Source organism: Gymnoscopelus braueri (genome assembly GCF_963280865.1).
Source record: "Gymnoscopelus braueri genome assembly, chromosome: 1".
Lineage (NCBI taxonomy): Eukaryota > Metazoa > Chordata > Actinopteri > Myctophiformes > Myctophidae > Gymnoscopelus > Gymnoscopelus braueri.
This window is the reverse complement of record NC_137603.1, coordinates 56,827,635-56,842,976: the sequence shown is the minus strand read 5'-3', so window position 1 is coordinate 56,842,976 and position 15,342 is coordinate 56,827,635.

Genomic DNA, 15,342 nt, shown 5'->3' with positions numbered 1-15,342 from the left:
CATCCACCTCTAATAAAGTACTGGTGAAGCTAACCTGAGAGATGTAAACTACTAGTGAAGCTAACCAGATGTACGGAGGATGGAGATGTAAAGTACTGGTGAAGCTAACCAGATGTACGGAGGATGGAGATGTAAAGTACTGGTGAAGCTAACCAGATGTATGGCGGATGGAGATGTAAAGTACTGGTGAAGCCAACCAGATGTACGGCGGATGGAGATGTAAAGTACTGGTGAAGCCAACCAGATGTACGGAGGATGGAGATGTAAAGTACTGGTGAAGCCAACCAGATGTACGGCGGATGGAGATGTAAAGTACTGGTGAAGCCAACCAGATGTACGGAGGATGGAGATGTAAAGTACTGGTGAAGCCAACCAGATGTATGGAGGATGGAGATGTAAAGTACTGGTGAAGCCAACCAGATGTATGGAGGATGGAGATGGCAGGAGTCGCCGCTGGAAGGCTCATCCTAGGATGCCCTGCCCTAGAGAACGAGGTCTGGAGATCTCTCTATCCATGGGTTTGTCTGCATGGGGGATTCCTCCGAAGATTTGGTCCGCACGGTCGAACGGACGAAGACCATGTCCTTCTCGGAGGTTTCTCCTGAAGACGGCTGATGAAGACGACTCAAAGTAGGAACCTCTTTAGGACTGTCACGATTATGACATTTTACTTGGCAATTAATTGTCGCTCAAATAATTGCGATTAACGATTTAAATGCGTATCTGTCGTACTCTGTTGTACACTGAACTTTGTAACATTATTGATAAAAAATTGCCTTTTTAGGCTTCGTAAACAAAAGGTGCACAGGGCAGATATATATATATGTATATATATATATACAAATAACTTGCATAATTCAATAACTTTATACTTTAAAAAAATCATGAATAGTGGAAATAGCAGTCTGCTATTTCCACAAATTATTTTTATGTTTGAAAACATATTAACATTGTTCAACATGGATATGATTATGACGATTATCCGAAAAAGTATCGCGATTATCTCAAATACTTGCGATAAGGCGATCATGTAATAATTGTGGCATACCTAATTTTTCCTTTTCCTTTGCTGGATGCTGCTGCTGCTGCTGCAGTTTGTGTTGTATTATGTATTGTTGTATGCTGTTCGTGTCATGTGCTGATGTGGTTCAAGATGTAGCTCTGTTGGGGCCCGGTGTGGCAGTGAAACATGTTGCTGTTGGGGCCCGGTGTGGCAGTGAAACATGTTCAGTGACTGTTTGTTTGTGGCTCTGGAATTGAAGGCTGATGTGAATCCAGACTATGTCGGCTGTGTTGTGGCTGTTATTGGAAGTGTGTGTGTGTGTGACAGAGATAATTTGCATGAAATACTTTTTAGACATAGGCCTCTGTAAATCCGGGCCTGGACCTGGTCATTTGAAGGTCACTTTTTGGTAGGTACCAAAAGGTCACTTTTTTTTGGGGGGGGGGACTTGGTCATTTGACCTTTCACACTAGTCACTGCAGCTACATTTTAATCAAGGCAATCTACTTTTTAATTTAAAAGTTTAATTGGTCAACTTAGGTTCTTCATCAGCCACTTCGTTTGAACAGTGGAAGGTTATTGACTCGAATCCAACGCTTATTTCCTTTATTTACGGGTACGATGCAGCTCAAGTGGGACACAAACACACCACACATGTGAGGAAAAATGCCCAGCAGCGACTATACTGGTTTCGCCACCTGAAGAAGTACAGATTTAGCCCCCGTATGCTCAGATTGTACAACAACAGCTCCATTGAAAGCGTCCTGTCAAGCTATCTTAGAAAAACCTACAGCGGGTGCCGGGTAGTCCGGTCAGCAGAACGCATAATGGGGGGTGAGCTCCCCTCGCTCCAGGAAGTTAGGAACTGTAAAATGTACTATTTAGGCATTTAGCAGACACTCTTGTACAGGAAGAGGTGTGCAGTCAAAGGTCAGTGCATCATCAAGGACAGGCACCATCCCAGCCACAAACTGTTCAAACCGCTTGTAATGGATATTTTAGAATGCCGACCTGTTCTAAATAATTTCTATTCTATATGTATGTATATGTATTTGAACCATAGAAGTTTAAACTTTCAGCAGGGGTCTTTAGTTTTCACAGCTCCTGTTGCTGTCATTAAGCAACTGTTCCAAAGGCTATTTCTACTACACTGTTCTCTGACTTGGCTGAGCCATTAATAGAGTACAGAAGTCCTGACGTCACTCGTACATCCCCTGCTTCGTAAAGTAATTTCGCTATGGAGAATAACATTGGGTCATCTTAGAATCGTCTCATATAAGAAGTGTGGTCCAAAAATAAACAAACTGTCTCGGCGATATTGTCAGGGAGTTGGCTCTGTATCATTTATGATAGTCAGTCACTCATATTTGAAACAGTCTGTTTCTGGCGAAAATGTAACTAATTCGTCGGAAGTAACATTAGCGTTTTGCTCACCGTCAGTTGATGGTTCATATCCATAAGAGTAAAACCGCCGGGTCGTTTGTTTATTTTTGGAACACAGTTCTTATCTGACGTGTAAATTACGTCAGACTTCGGTGCTCTATACAGTACCATTGTCCATTTTTCCAGGCGATATTAAACACGTCTATGGGAATTCAGAACGGGGGGGGAAAAACCGCGACCCAGGTAGGATGTGTAAATTACGTCAGACTTCGGTGCTCTATACCATTGTCCATAAGTGTAACAAGCCTGTACGTCTTAACATGGACGTTCTCAACTTAACCAGTCAGCATTACTGTACTGTCACTTGTTTAGCACATGTCCTTCTATAGAATAGAATCTTGAGGTATAAAGGGGTGTCGAAGAGAACACCTCAGGAGGCTTGTGCCCGGAGGGGCTGCAGGAGCAGGTGTGCTATTTTCAAACATTTTAGTACTTTTACTTTTGGTACTTTCAGTATATTTTGATGCCAATACTTTTGTACTTTTACTCAAGTAACATTTTGGACACGGGCCTTTTACTTGTAACAGAGTATTTCTACACTGTGGCATTGCTAGTTTTACTTAAGTAATATATCCGAGTACTTTTTCCACCACTGCAATTACAATCATGTGCTGGAACTCACATAGGCAGTCCACGACAAACACATAGAAATGTACTTAATGTTATGCCAGGCATGATAGCGTGCATTAAGAGCCCTGCAGTATACTGAAGGTCATAATATTTTCATATGAGACATAGAATGACTGAAGGTCATTCATAAAAAAGGGTAGAATTGTGTGCTACAACTCAACACTAGCATCTCATAATGAAAACAAATCGGTTTAAATACATTCTCTTTGTACTCCATTTCCAATCCAGTATGAAAAGATGCATAATAGCCTACACATCCAACAAACAGAAACTTACCACTTGAACAAAACTGAGAATCATTTAGTAGAATTCACAGCTGACGAAACACTGGAGCTTATCCAGGCTCAAAGAAAGCAGAAGGAAGAAGACCTTCAATGGTTTGCACAATGGCTGCCAAGATGAGCCAACTCCCAGTCTCTCCCCACATTGTAAAGGGAATCTCAGCGGGACTATACTATTTCTTTCACTAGGGGGGTTCATTGTTGTCAGTAATGTTAATGTATTATAGGAAAACAAAAAGAAAGCTACCCGACATACTGGAAAGACACAACCCTACACCAAAGCAAAATGGAATGCTATCTGGCCCAAACTAGAGATTATACATTCATTGGCAGAATACCTGAGCACGGTGAACGACCCAAAACTAAGGAAAAGCCTTGACATTTTCCTCAAACTATATTTTTCAGCCTGATCTCACACAATTTAGTATACATTGCACGGACCCAGTGCACGTCATTCTGTGCATAGTCGCCTAGAAAACCAGAAAATCTGTGCATATGTACAGTGAGTCCCACGGTGGGCGTAACCGGTTGCAACCCGGAAGCAGAGCAGTCCCCACAACAAAATGTACGATTCTGTGCCTATCGGTACATAACTCAAACGGCGAGGAGTAGGCTCAAGGGAACGTCACAGCGTTCGGGACGGCAACTCGTTCGCTTTAGCTCACTGGGTGCGGTGGTCCCTCACATGGCTCCAGTTCGCTTGAGACTGCGCACCTCCGAAATGGTTTAGTCAATGGGGGAGATGCGAGGCGGCTATGCACAGATTTTCGGGTTTTCCAGTTGTCTATGCACGGAATGACACTCCGTGCAATGTATACTAAGTTGTGTGAGATCGGGTTGATATTTTTGCCAAGGACATACAAAATTAATGAGTGGTCAATAATATTACCATAAATAAAATACTAATGCATACTAGTCCAGTAGACATGATGGAGAACATGCTGTGTTTTTTAAAGAGGGAGAGTAATTAGTCTTCATCCCTTTGGACTCTATTTTATTCTATTAAGATAGTAAGAAGGAACGCTGAGAGGTAAGGCGTAGATGGAGCAATTTGTAACCCATTTTCAAAAATTGCTTTAAAAGTCCCATTTCCATGGCCATCTCTGCACTTTTGTCTACTTTCTTCTACTTTCTTCACTTTCTAAATCAAAGTGATGGCTTTGAACTTCTCAAAGCATTAAAGACGATCAGAGACGGTGAGAAGAATTGTCATATTGACATCATCCACCAGTCATTACTCATAAGCTTTAAAAAAATCGGGCTCAGACGCATTTTTCCAGGCATTTCCAGTCATTACCATTAGGCACAAATCAGTACAAATACCTCAAAATTGTACTTAAGTACAGTACTTGAGTGCATGTACTTAGTTACTTTACACCACTGCTCTAAAGGTTGCCCAGATCATGGTAAAAAATAACTTGTGATCCAAAGGATAAATTCAGCAGCCTCAATAGGATATAGATAGAGCCCACATTAGAAAGAAAAACGATTTAGTAGTAAGATCTCAGCAAAGATAAAAAATAAATAAGAGGTAATAGGCACAATCTCTGAATCTCAAACCATGGGAAATTGTAAGAAACTGAGCTGTGTTCTGCCTCCGTAAAGTGCAGTTCAACATGGTTTCCTTTAAAATATTCCAAAATCTATGATCATAAGTCAAAGTGCTTTACTGTGCACTATGATTTCTCCCCCTATAAGTATGTACAGCCAAACAAACACAATAAGCAACTGCATATGAACAGAGTTCTTTTCAAAATGAGACACGGCACAGAATGCATACAAAAAACATGTCTTCATTATCTCACTGCATATGCAATGAGCAGTTTTTTCCCTTAACCCGTTAAGACCGGGAAATAATCTGTGTAATTTTATGATTTCTTTGGCTATTCAAAAATAGGAGATAAGCTCATAGCGCGGCACCGCGAACATTTTTTAAAACTCAAATCTTTGCTTCTGGGGATTCTACAAATGTCTTCTAAATCCTAACAGTTTATTATTATTTTATATGTTGTTCCAGGGACTCCCCCAGAAGCAAAGATTTGAGTAAAACATTTTTGCTTTAACAAAATATACATTAAAAGATTTGCACACATTTTCAAGATTTTTCAAAAAATAGCAGATCTAAAAGCTCATAGTGCGGCACTCGGTGCCGCGCTATGAGCTTGTATATCTGCTATTTTTGAATAGCCCAAAGTATAAAACAAGGTTGAAGTGGTGGTTACACAGATACGTTCCCGGTCTTATTGGGTTAACAACAAACACAGCTGAGAACAGGTGCCCTAGAAAAACGAGGCAGATTTCATGAATATCATGCATATCTACCGCTCCTTGTGTCTTAGTTGGAAAAAGGAACACAACACTGGCTGATAAACAGAGAGATGCCGGCACCATTGGTGGGCTTGTTTCATTAATTAATGATTACCTGTGAGAGGGGAATTTGACAGCGGGTGAAGTGGGAGCCAGTAAAATTGTGTTCAAAGCTCAGCTAATTGTCTTTATTTATGACAGAGACGCCCATCTCTCCCCTGTCTGAATTGATGTGCTCTCTCTACAGTGCTGGGATGGAGTCTAGCAGTGAGAGGGAGATGGAATCCTCGTGGTGTTTCAACTAAGGCTTAGTTGTTTATTTATTGTGGTGGTCAGAGGTGTAGAAGTATGCCATGTATTTATTTCGTTTTTAACGAAACAGCTGTTAAATGCAAAAAAAAATGGACTATTAAAAACCTTTAGGTTCATAATTGTAGTGGAGTAAAAGTACTGAAAATTGGAAACACTCCAGCAAAGTAAAAAATACCTCAAAATTGTACTCAAGTACAGTACTTGAGTAAATGTACTTAGTTACTTTACACCACTGCTCTTCGCTGAAAATAGTGTACAAGTTCACATTGTGTACATAAATATTTTGGATGGATATGCTATGTGTAAATAGATACATTCTTTTTTTTATTCTTTTTTTTTCTTTTCTTTTCCACTCTAAATGAGGGTGGTATCTTGCATGCTTTCCTCCAACGTCTGTGTGCGAATGGGTGAAACGCACATAGTAAAGTGCTTTGGATAAAGGCGCTATAGAAATGCAGACCCGTTACCGTTCTACCATTACTAGGGGTCCTGCAGATCACTTTAACAGTGCAAGATGAGCTTGGTTCATTATATCAACCAAATGATCTTCAGAAATGCTCACAGGCAAAAAATAAATGCTCAGAGATGTTCAATTATTTATTATAGGATTCCACTTTACTTTTTCATGCGGGACATACTGTACTAAAACATGCCTTTTTTTGTCCTATTAAATCTTCTGAGGCTTTTAGATTTCCAGTCATTTTGCACAAGCATCCCTTTGTGAATTAGGGATGGATTTATTATTATTATGGATGGATTATTTTGCCACTTTTTTGTCCATGTGATACAGTCAGTATACACATTTCAACACAGAGTTTATAACTAAATCGACTGCTGCTTCTGTAACTTTAACATGTTGTCTTTTTGTTTAGATTTTGCCAATAGGTTCAAAAGTGAAAGTGACGTGTGCGTGTGTCGTAGGTATCGTGGTCTCTCTGTGTGTCTGTTAACTTTAACATACAGTATACCTAAGAGTTATCAACAGTATTAACCACTTTAACCCCAGTGTCCATAATATTATTCTGGGGCTAACAACTGGCAAAGAATTGCAGATCTACAAGCAGGCCAAAGTATAACATATGGTTAAAATGCGTGGTTAAATGCTGGGATGCAAAAGAAGAAAAAAAGAAGCTAATTGTCCATCGGTCTTCCCTATTCTCTAAACATCGGCATCGGCCAGTGAAAAACCATAACCGGTCGATCGCTAAGCCCCATGTGTGTCCTCAGAAACAGCGACATTACCAGCTCAGACAGATGGAACAACAAGCTCCTGAACACATGCTCAGACATGCTTCAATACAATAGGTCCAGGCAGGTCCGCATCATATCACATCAGCCCCCGATATACCTGCCAAGTGCTTTCCTCTCCCGTGCATGACAGCACGTCTCTACGAGACGAGGTGACACATCTATTTCCAGTGTATTCTATTTTTACACACTTGGGCCTGCCTGTCACACAGCGGCTCCATGATCAGCCGACAATACATATACAGCGATACATCCTCCTTACGTTTAACCCATTCAATGCGGGTACGCATCTCTGTCATTTTAGATGTCGTTGGCTTTTCAAAAATAGCAGATATACAAGCTTGTAGATCTAACAACATGAAAATCATGAAAGTCTTAGCAAATCTTTGAATATATATCAAACATTTGTAAGATTATTTTGTTCCAGGGACCTCCGGAAGTAAAGATTTGAGTTAAAAATGTGGTTTAAAAAATATATATGTATTCAAAGATTTGCACAAAATGTTCAAGATTTTTCAAAAATAGCAGATCTACAAGCTCGTAGCGCGGCACTCGGTGTCGCGCTGCGAGCTCGTAGATCTGCTATTTTTGAATAGCCAAAGTATAAAATAATGGTTAATAGCTCAAATCTAAAATGACACAGTATGCGTTCCCTCCACACTGATCGTCGTCTCGAATAAATCACTAATGCCATTATGCACTTAGGTCAATATTTAAGATTTTCCTCGCCCTGCCCTGCTATACGCCAGCAAACAAATAAACGTCAGTTCACGTCATACTAATATTTACAGATGGCTTAAAGAGCAAATCCATTTCTTATAAGGTGACAGAAATCAGTTTGAGGTAGCCAGTGCAGTGACAACAATGTACAAAAGTCATTGACAAGCGAGCTTTCGTTTCTGCCAATGACAGCACTTTGGGCTTTTGTGAGGAAGCCAGACATTTTCTTCAGCAATTTTATCCATTAATGGATTTTTCTTCCTTTTTTTTTCCTCTATTATTTTTCTTGCTTTTCTTTTTTCCCCTGCACAATTTTGACACATGCACGCACACAGGCACGTGTGCTGAGAACGAACAGATGCTCCTCTGAATTTCTCAGCTATATATACAGTCAGCATAACCTTGATTCCGTCTTGTTATTTTAAAATGAGCCTCTCTTGCATGAATTATTTCGGGACATTTTTCATGTTTATATCAGAACAATGTTTGGTGCCTTATATCCAATAAGACTACACAGTAGAGCCTACATTAAGCAATAACTGAGGTACAACCTGGGTAATTTTCTCGTTGGATGTCCTGAAGCATTTATTTACTTACTTTGAGTTTTTAGAAGACAGCACATTGGAAAAGAGCCAATCGTTTGTGTGATCAATAAAGACACACACACACACACACACGCACACGCTCTCTCTCTCTCTCTCTCTCTCTCTCTCTCTCTCTCTCTCTCTCTCTGTCTCTCTGTCTCTCTGTCTCTCTCTCATCTGTCTGTCTGTCTGTCTGTCTGTCTCTCTCACACACACACACACACACACACACACACACACACACACACACCAAAACAGCTCTAAATTCACCAGAGAATCCTTGATGAAACTCCCAACCTGGCAAAACCTGGACAGCTATTAGTTAAAATATAATGAAGGAAACCCTTATAATGCTTTTACAGTAACATGGCCCTTATATGTCAGACAAATGATCCTCTGGGAAAACAATTTAGATTGGACTATGAATACAGATTGGCTGCTGAATATCTTAAAAGGCTAAATAACCATAATTATTTTTAATGAGCTCATTATAGTGCTGCGTGGCCCTGATACCAGCCATGCTGCCGTTACGTACCAGTTAGCTCACTGCAGGATGCTACGTGTGTTTGTGTGCAAAGCATTTGGACCTATACCTCCTCTTATCCCAAGACACAACACTGACCAGGTGAACCCAAGGCCAAGGCTATGATCACCTATTGGTTTCCGTTATTAAATCAATTGTCTTCATTGAAGGGGGGGTAATGAAGAGTAAAGTCAATATTAGGATGGGTGGTCTTAACCCATTCAATCCGCACCTGTAATTTTAGATTTCTTTGAGCTATTCAAAAATAGCATATAGCGCTCATAGCGTGGCACCGAGTGCCGCGCTATGAGCTTGCAGATCTGCTATTTTTGAAAAATAAATAAAAATGTGTGCAAATCTTTTAATATATATATATTTTTAATGCGAACAAATATTTGTGTTCCAGGGACTTCCAGAAGCAAAGATTTGAGTTATAAAAATGTTTAAAAAAAATGTATGTATTCAAAGATTGCAGAAATGTTCAGATCTTTCAAAAATAGCAGATTTACAAGCTCATAGATCTGCTATTTTTGAATAGCCAACGTATAAAATAATTGCTATAGCTCAAATCTAAAATGATACAGATGCGTTCCCGGATTGAATGGGTTAATATTTGATGCACTCTGTGTCTGCGAGAGTTAATTGACTGGTGATGAGAGAGCATGGGGTGGGGGGAGGGGGGGGGGGGGAGGGGGTAGGTGGGATTAGCGGCCAGGAAGTCGAGGCTTAAGGGAGCAAACCAGCTTCTGTGGGAAAAGTGAAAGTGCAATGTGAGCTGTTTGCTCAATTATTAGAGCAACAGAGAGATGCTCTGAGGCAGGTGTTGGGAGTGTGAACCGTATAGAGACACACGCACGCACACACACACATGCGCGCGCGCACACACACACACACACACACACACGCACATGCGCACATGCGCGTGTGTGCATTGCACTCTGTGTGTACACAGATGCTGTTCTGCATTTCTCAGGTATAATCAGCATAACCTTTATTCCCTCTTGTAACTTTAAAATGAGCTCCTTTCGCATGAATTATTTTTTGTTTGTGACTACTGTACTGTATATACAGTACGACTACATAAAGCAATAACTGACCTACAAGCCGGTCCTCTGGGTCTGTTTTTGAAAGTCCTGAAGCATGTTTTTATTTACTTACTTACAGTATGTATTTATTTGAGAGGACGGCACTTTGGAACAGTTTGTGTGTGGGCATGTTACTGATGGCTTGATAAAGGGGGTCCTGGTGCACATTGCTCGACCTTGTGTGCATATCAACAAACTGCAACATTCCCCGTTGATTCAAGCGGTGTTGTGCGTCCTTCCTCCTCTCTCTACCCTCATCTGTCCTGTACTGACCTTTCTGTAAATATTGCAGCAAAGTCATTGCAGCAAACAAGAGATTGTCTGTAATCTTGTATATGAACTTGTATATTCCTCTCCCGGTTTTAGATGGTAAATTCAATTAGTAAATGAAAATACGTGAAGGTGCGTAGACTGTTTGCCAGTAAACAGTAATGCTGCTGCTGCTGGATGCTGCTACTGGTGTCATAGTTTGTGATATGTATTTGTCTCTTTTATGTAGTGACTGTTGTGTGTTCTGTGAGGACCACCATGGAAATAAGCCTTGGGGCTTTTATCCTCTGTGAATATTGTGTCTGCTGTATGTGTGGAAAACGTGATGTGCTCTTTCCTTTTATCACCAATTAAATTCATTCATTTATTCAACTAATTTCCAGTGCTCTCTCAACAGCAAGGTTGAACAAACAAGACATCCCCATTCAAACCACAGGGGAAAAAAACTACTTGATCAGCAGCAATGATAATCAATGAGATACAGTAGTGCCACCTCAAAATGCCTCTGGATTCCCAGGTATGTCCATAATAATGTCTCCATTGCTTTCCTATACGCTGATGATTAGATGTTTGAACAAGATTGCGTCGACTAAATTGAAACATAATTTAATTTCGGTCATTTTTTTAGATAATAATTAGAGAATTTGTGTTTCACTAAAAGAGACCGTGAGAAAAGACAGGGAATGACATGCAAAGCAGGTTAGGAGCCAGACCTGTGCAGCAACAGACTAGCCTGGTAAACACCCCCTCCCTCCGGAAATCTCATGCATTGCATTGCATTTGGTTTCAGGAAGGAGGGTCTGGGATTGCTCACAGAGTAAAGCTGCCCGAACCGCTGCGCATACGAACCAATCAGCGGCTGCTAGGGGCGGGATCATCCAATCACCTGCCTAGTAGCTTGAAAAAATGAAACTCCGTCTGTCATCGATTCTGCGCCCGAAGTCTCAGATGCAAGTACGCTGTGAAACAAAATGTGTGTCGCAAGCTTCTTCCATTTGACGGAGTGAGGTTAGCAACAGACTGAGCTACTAGCAATGTTTGAGCCAGGATTGTCTTGGAGGGGGTCAGATGAGTCCAGTGGTACTTTAAAGACAAAGTAGCCTACCACTGGATAGCCGACGTACAATAGTCGATGTACAGTACAAGCTCACAACACGTCGCGTGGCAACGTGTTATAATATAATTATAATTATTATATTATAATTATTTGGCCAATAAAACGTATTAACAAGAGCTTGAGAAATAATAACTACATCCAATGGAACAGGTTATTTTTTCCATTTCCTGAAATTGTTTTTGGCCAAACAAGATTTCTGCACAACAGAAATGTCATGAATTCTCCTCAGTTCCAGCAACAGTGTCATGTCATCCTCTTCTTTTCAGTCTCACAGCGTAGGTACTTGATCGCTGCTATTTTTGTTCTTTAGCATAGTGCGAACAAACCACACTTCGCAGACTACAATGACAACAATGTTAGCTTTTTCTCTTGTCTAGACTGTGTCTAGCCTTTGTTCCACATGTATTGTGGAAACAGGTCAACAAATGAATGCTCATTTGCAAATTGTTTTCTCACTACAACAGCAGCACCACTCTGTTGGGATGTATTTAAGAAGAACCTATAAAACTAGGTTTAACCAATAAGACCTGAGGCCGATTCTAAAAATGTCTTCCAAATCTAAAACAGTTTTCTGAAAAACGTATGTTGCTATATCAGTGGCGCTCAAACTTTTTCATGTCAAGGACCCCCAAAATTATACTTGTAGCTCATGGCGCGACACAAAGTGACACACTATGAGCTTTTATTCAATTACTATTGGGGATTTCAACCATATACTGACCTATTTAATATTGGAATCATTGCAAACAGACCACTAGGCGGTGAGCCCAACTTGCTTGTGATGGTTTTTGAAAACCTTATGCCCATACCTAACAACTTGCCAAAAAACTTCTGGCCGAGTTCCCTCCCAGCTATAACAAAAAAAAGTCCTGTGGTCCTTGACAAACACTCAGCTTTGACACTGCCAGACATAGCGACAAGCCAATCAGAAGCACACTGCGCTCTGAAGTAGGCGTGGAGTAGGCATATACAGTAGCCTACACTCGAAGTAGCGAATATTGATAATAACAATGTTAGCAGTTGCAGGTGTGAAATTAATCAAGATTGAGGCCTACGTGGCCTATTTCTTACCTAAAATGTAGAAATGATGTACAAACAATCTGCCAGAGATGAACATGGAGTGTTCCCAACTTGCTTGTGATGGTTTTTGAAAACCTTATGCCCATACCTAACAACTTGCCAAAAAACTTCTGGCCGAGTTCCCTCCCAGCTATAACAAAAAAAAGTCCTGTGGTCCTTGACAAACACTCAGCTTTGACACTGCCAGACATAGCGACAAGCCAATCAGAAGCACACTGCGCTCTGAAGTAGGCGTGGAGTAGGCATATACAGTAGCCTACACTCGAAGTAGCGAATATTGATAATAACAATGTTAGCAGTTGCAGGTGTGAAATTAATCAAGATTGAGGCCTACGTGGCCTATTTCTTACCTAAAATGTAGAAATGATGTACAAACAATCTGCCAGAGATGAACATGGAGTGTCTGTTCTCCTCCTCCCCGTCTGTGAGCTCCCCAGCCTTTGATCCGCTCACTAATTTACGAGGGTGTCACTCATAACCTCGGATACGCCCAATTTATTACATTTTGCCAATGTTTGCTCTGTAAACATGGACACTGCCGGCGTGAGAGTGTGCACACATTTGGTGGAAGGATTTGTGTATATGATGTTGATACAGAGTGTCATTATGAGAGAATTTTGCATGGAATAAAGATAATATAGTGAACAACAATAGAGGGAACAACGGCCACCAGCCGTTGGAGCAATATAATAACGGTGTTGCACGCCGGTGTATGAACTATGAGTACAGCTCGAGACGCTGCAGCGATAGGGTTTGAGCTGTTCATTTATATTGTATATTTTGTATATACTTTTTATTTCTTTGAGGGGGTGTACAAACCAAGGAATTTATTTGAAAAGAAAGAGACGCCGACGTCATTTTCTCTGTCCTGCAATTCCAGCCGGCAGATTTGTCACACTGGGTGGCAGACTCACACCGGAAGTCGGCGAAATAACATTGGAGTCTATGAGAGCCGGCTGGACAGCTTATGAACAAACACTATTGCTGAACGATTGAGACCTTTATAAAATAATCGGCTCAGGAAAATAAAAGAAGACACACATCACATATTGTTTTCTGCTGTGTTGCTTTTCAATGTGTACACTGTATTTTATAGATGTATCTAAAGAGCACAAAGTATGTTTCTGAACGGTCAAAGTATCGCGAGACTGTCCACCATTTCCTGTCTGGCAACCAAATCAGACAGAAACGATACCTGCCACTGTTTAGATCTCAATAAAATGTTGTGCTTTGCACATCGAGAAGCAAGTGATTAGAAAACAACCTGTGATATGTCCTGTGAGAGGGGTTATATAAACCACCAATCAAAATGTAGACTACCGCACAAACTCAGTAACACTGCAAGGGAGGTGTGATGCTATTTCCCTGCTGGCAGACACCACAGGGGGTACATGCATATGATTGTCTCAGGAATGTTACATACTCCTGGGTATATAGGCAGGTAGTACATTAATGAGTATGGGAAGGATATGGACACAGACTCCCAAGAGGGTCTGCCTGTGGATTACACACTCCCATAATAATCAAGTATTTTCATGCAGTGTGTACTGAGTGAGTATATGAAGAAGAAGAGTGATTTGAAGAAAATCAAATCAAATCTCAGAGGAATCTAACAGGGAATCACTGTCTGTGGTTGTTGACTTCAGTTCCAGGGATTTCCCCGGACTTCTTTCAGTCATGCTGTCCTGTTGTACCCAGTGGTGGAAAGTAACTAAGTACTGTACTTAAGTACAATTTTGAGGTATTTGTACTTTACTTGAGTATTTCCAATTTCCAATACTTTTACTTCTACTTTTACACTACATCTCGGATCCAAATATTGTACTTTTATACCCTATTTTTATACCCTATATACATTTTGGCCATTTGAAAATAGCCGATCTACAAGCTCACACTGCGTCGCATTGTGAGCTTGTAGATGCTAGCATAGCCTGTGGTGATGACTGCTCGTCAAAGTGCAAAGTTATGGTTTTACTTAATCACTACTAGCAATAAACTCCATCCCTCTATCATCACCCTGCACTCATGTGTGTCGACACATTGCAGTGTAGCTGTCTCTCACACGGGCACGCTTTAACGTTTAGCTGTCGCCTGTGGGCATTGCTGTCTGTCGGTTACCATTATAACTCTAGGAATAATCACTTAAAGAGTGGTTCACTTATTTTACATTCATTTGCATAATTAAATTTAATAGGACAGGGATATGTCAAATATGACAGGAAAATGTCAGCGTCCCCGTGTTTCCTCTTTACGGATGACAAAAACAACACAGGCACACATTGTAGCTGGACAGCAACGAACCTCCATCCAGCTTTGACAGGCACAAACAACGTCATCCAGTAAAGACAAATATGTGTTTTTCTTTTAGTTATTTTCTTTTTAGTTATTTTTTCTTCAGAAAAAGGCAGTGGAGAATATAAAGGTGTTCTAGCCTGGATTATAAGTAGTCAGTCTTAGATCCTCTGGAAGATTGTTCCAACTACTGTATATGTGGCATAATAATAACTAAATGCTGCATCACCACGTTTTGTTAACTCAAAGTCAGGTACAGTATGTATTTTGGCCCTTAAGTTATTTGAGTGATACAGTACGAAGACAATCAGCAATATCAGCAATTCTATGACTGATGAAGAAATGTGCACAGAGCTCTGAGAGAATTGTATCAATGTGCTTGTTATGGCAGTTGCATTCTGAATGAGCCGTCTCTGTCTAGTAGCTTTTTTTTTTAGCTGACCTGAG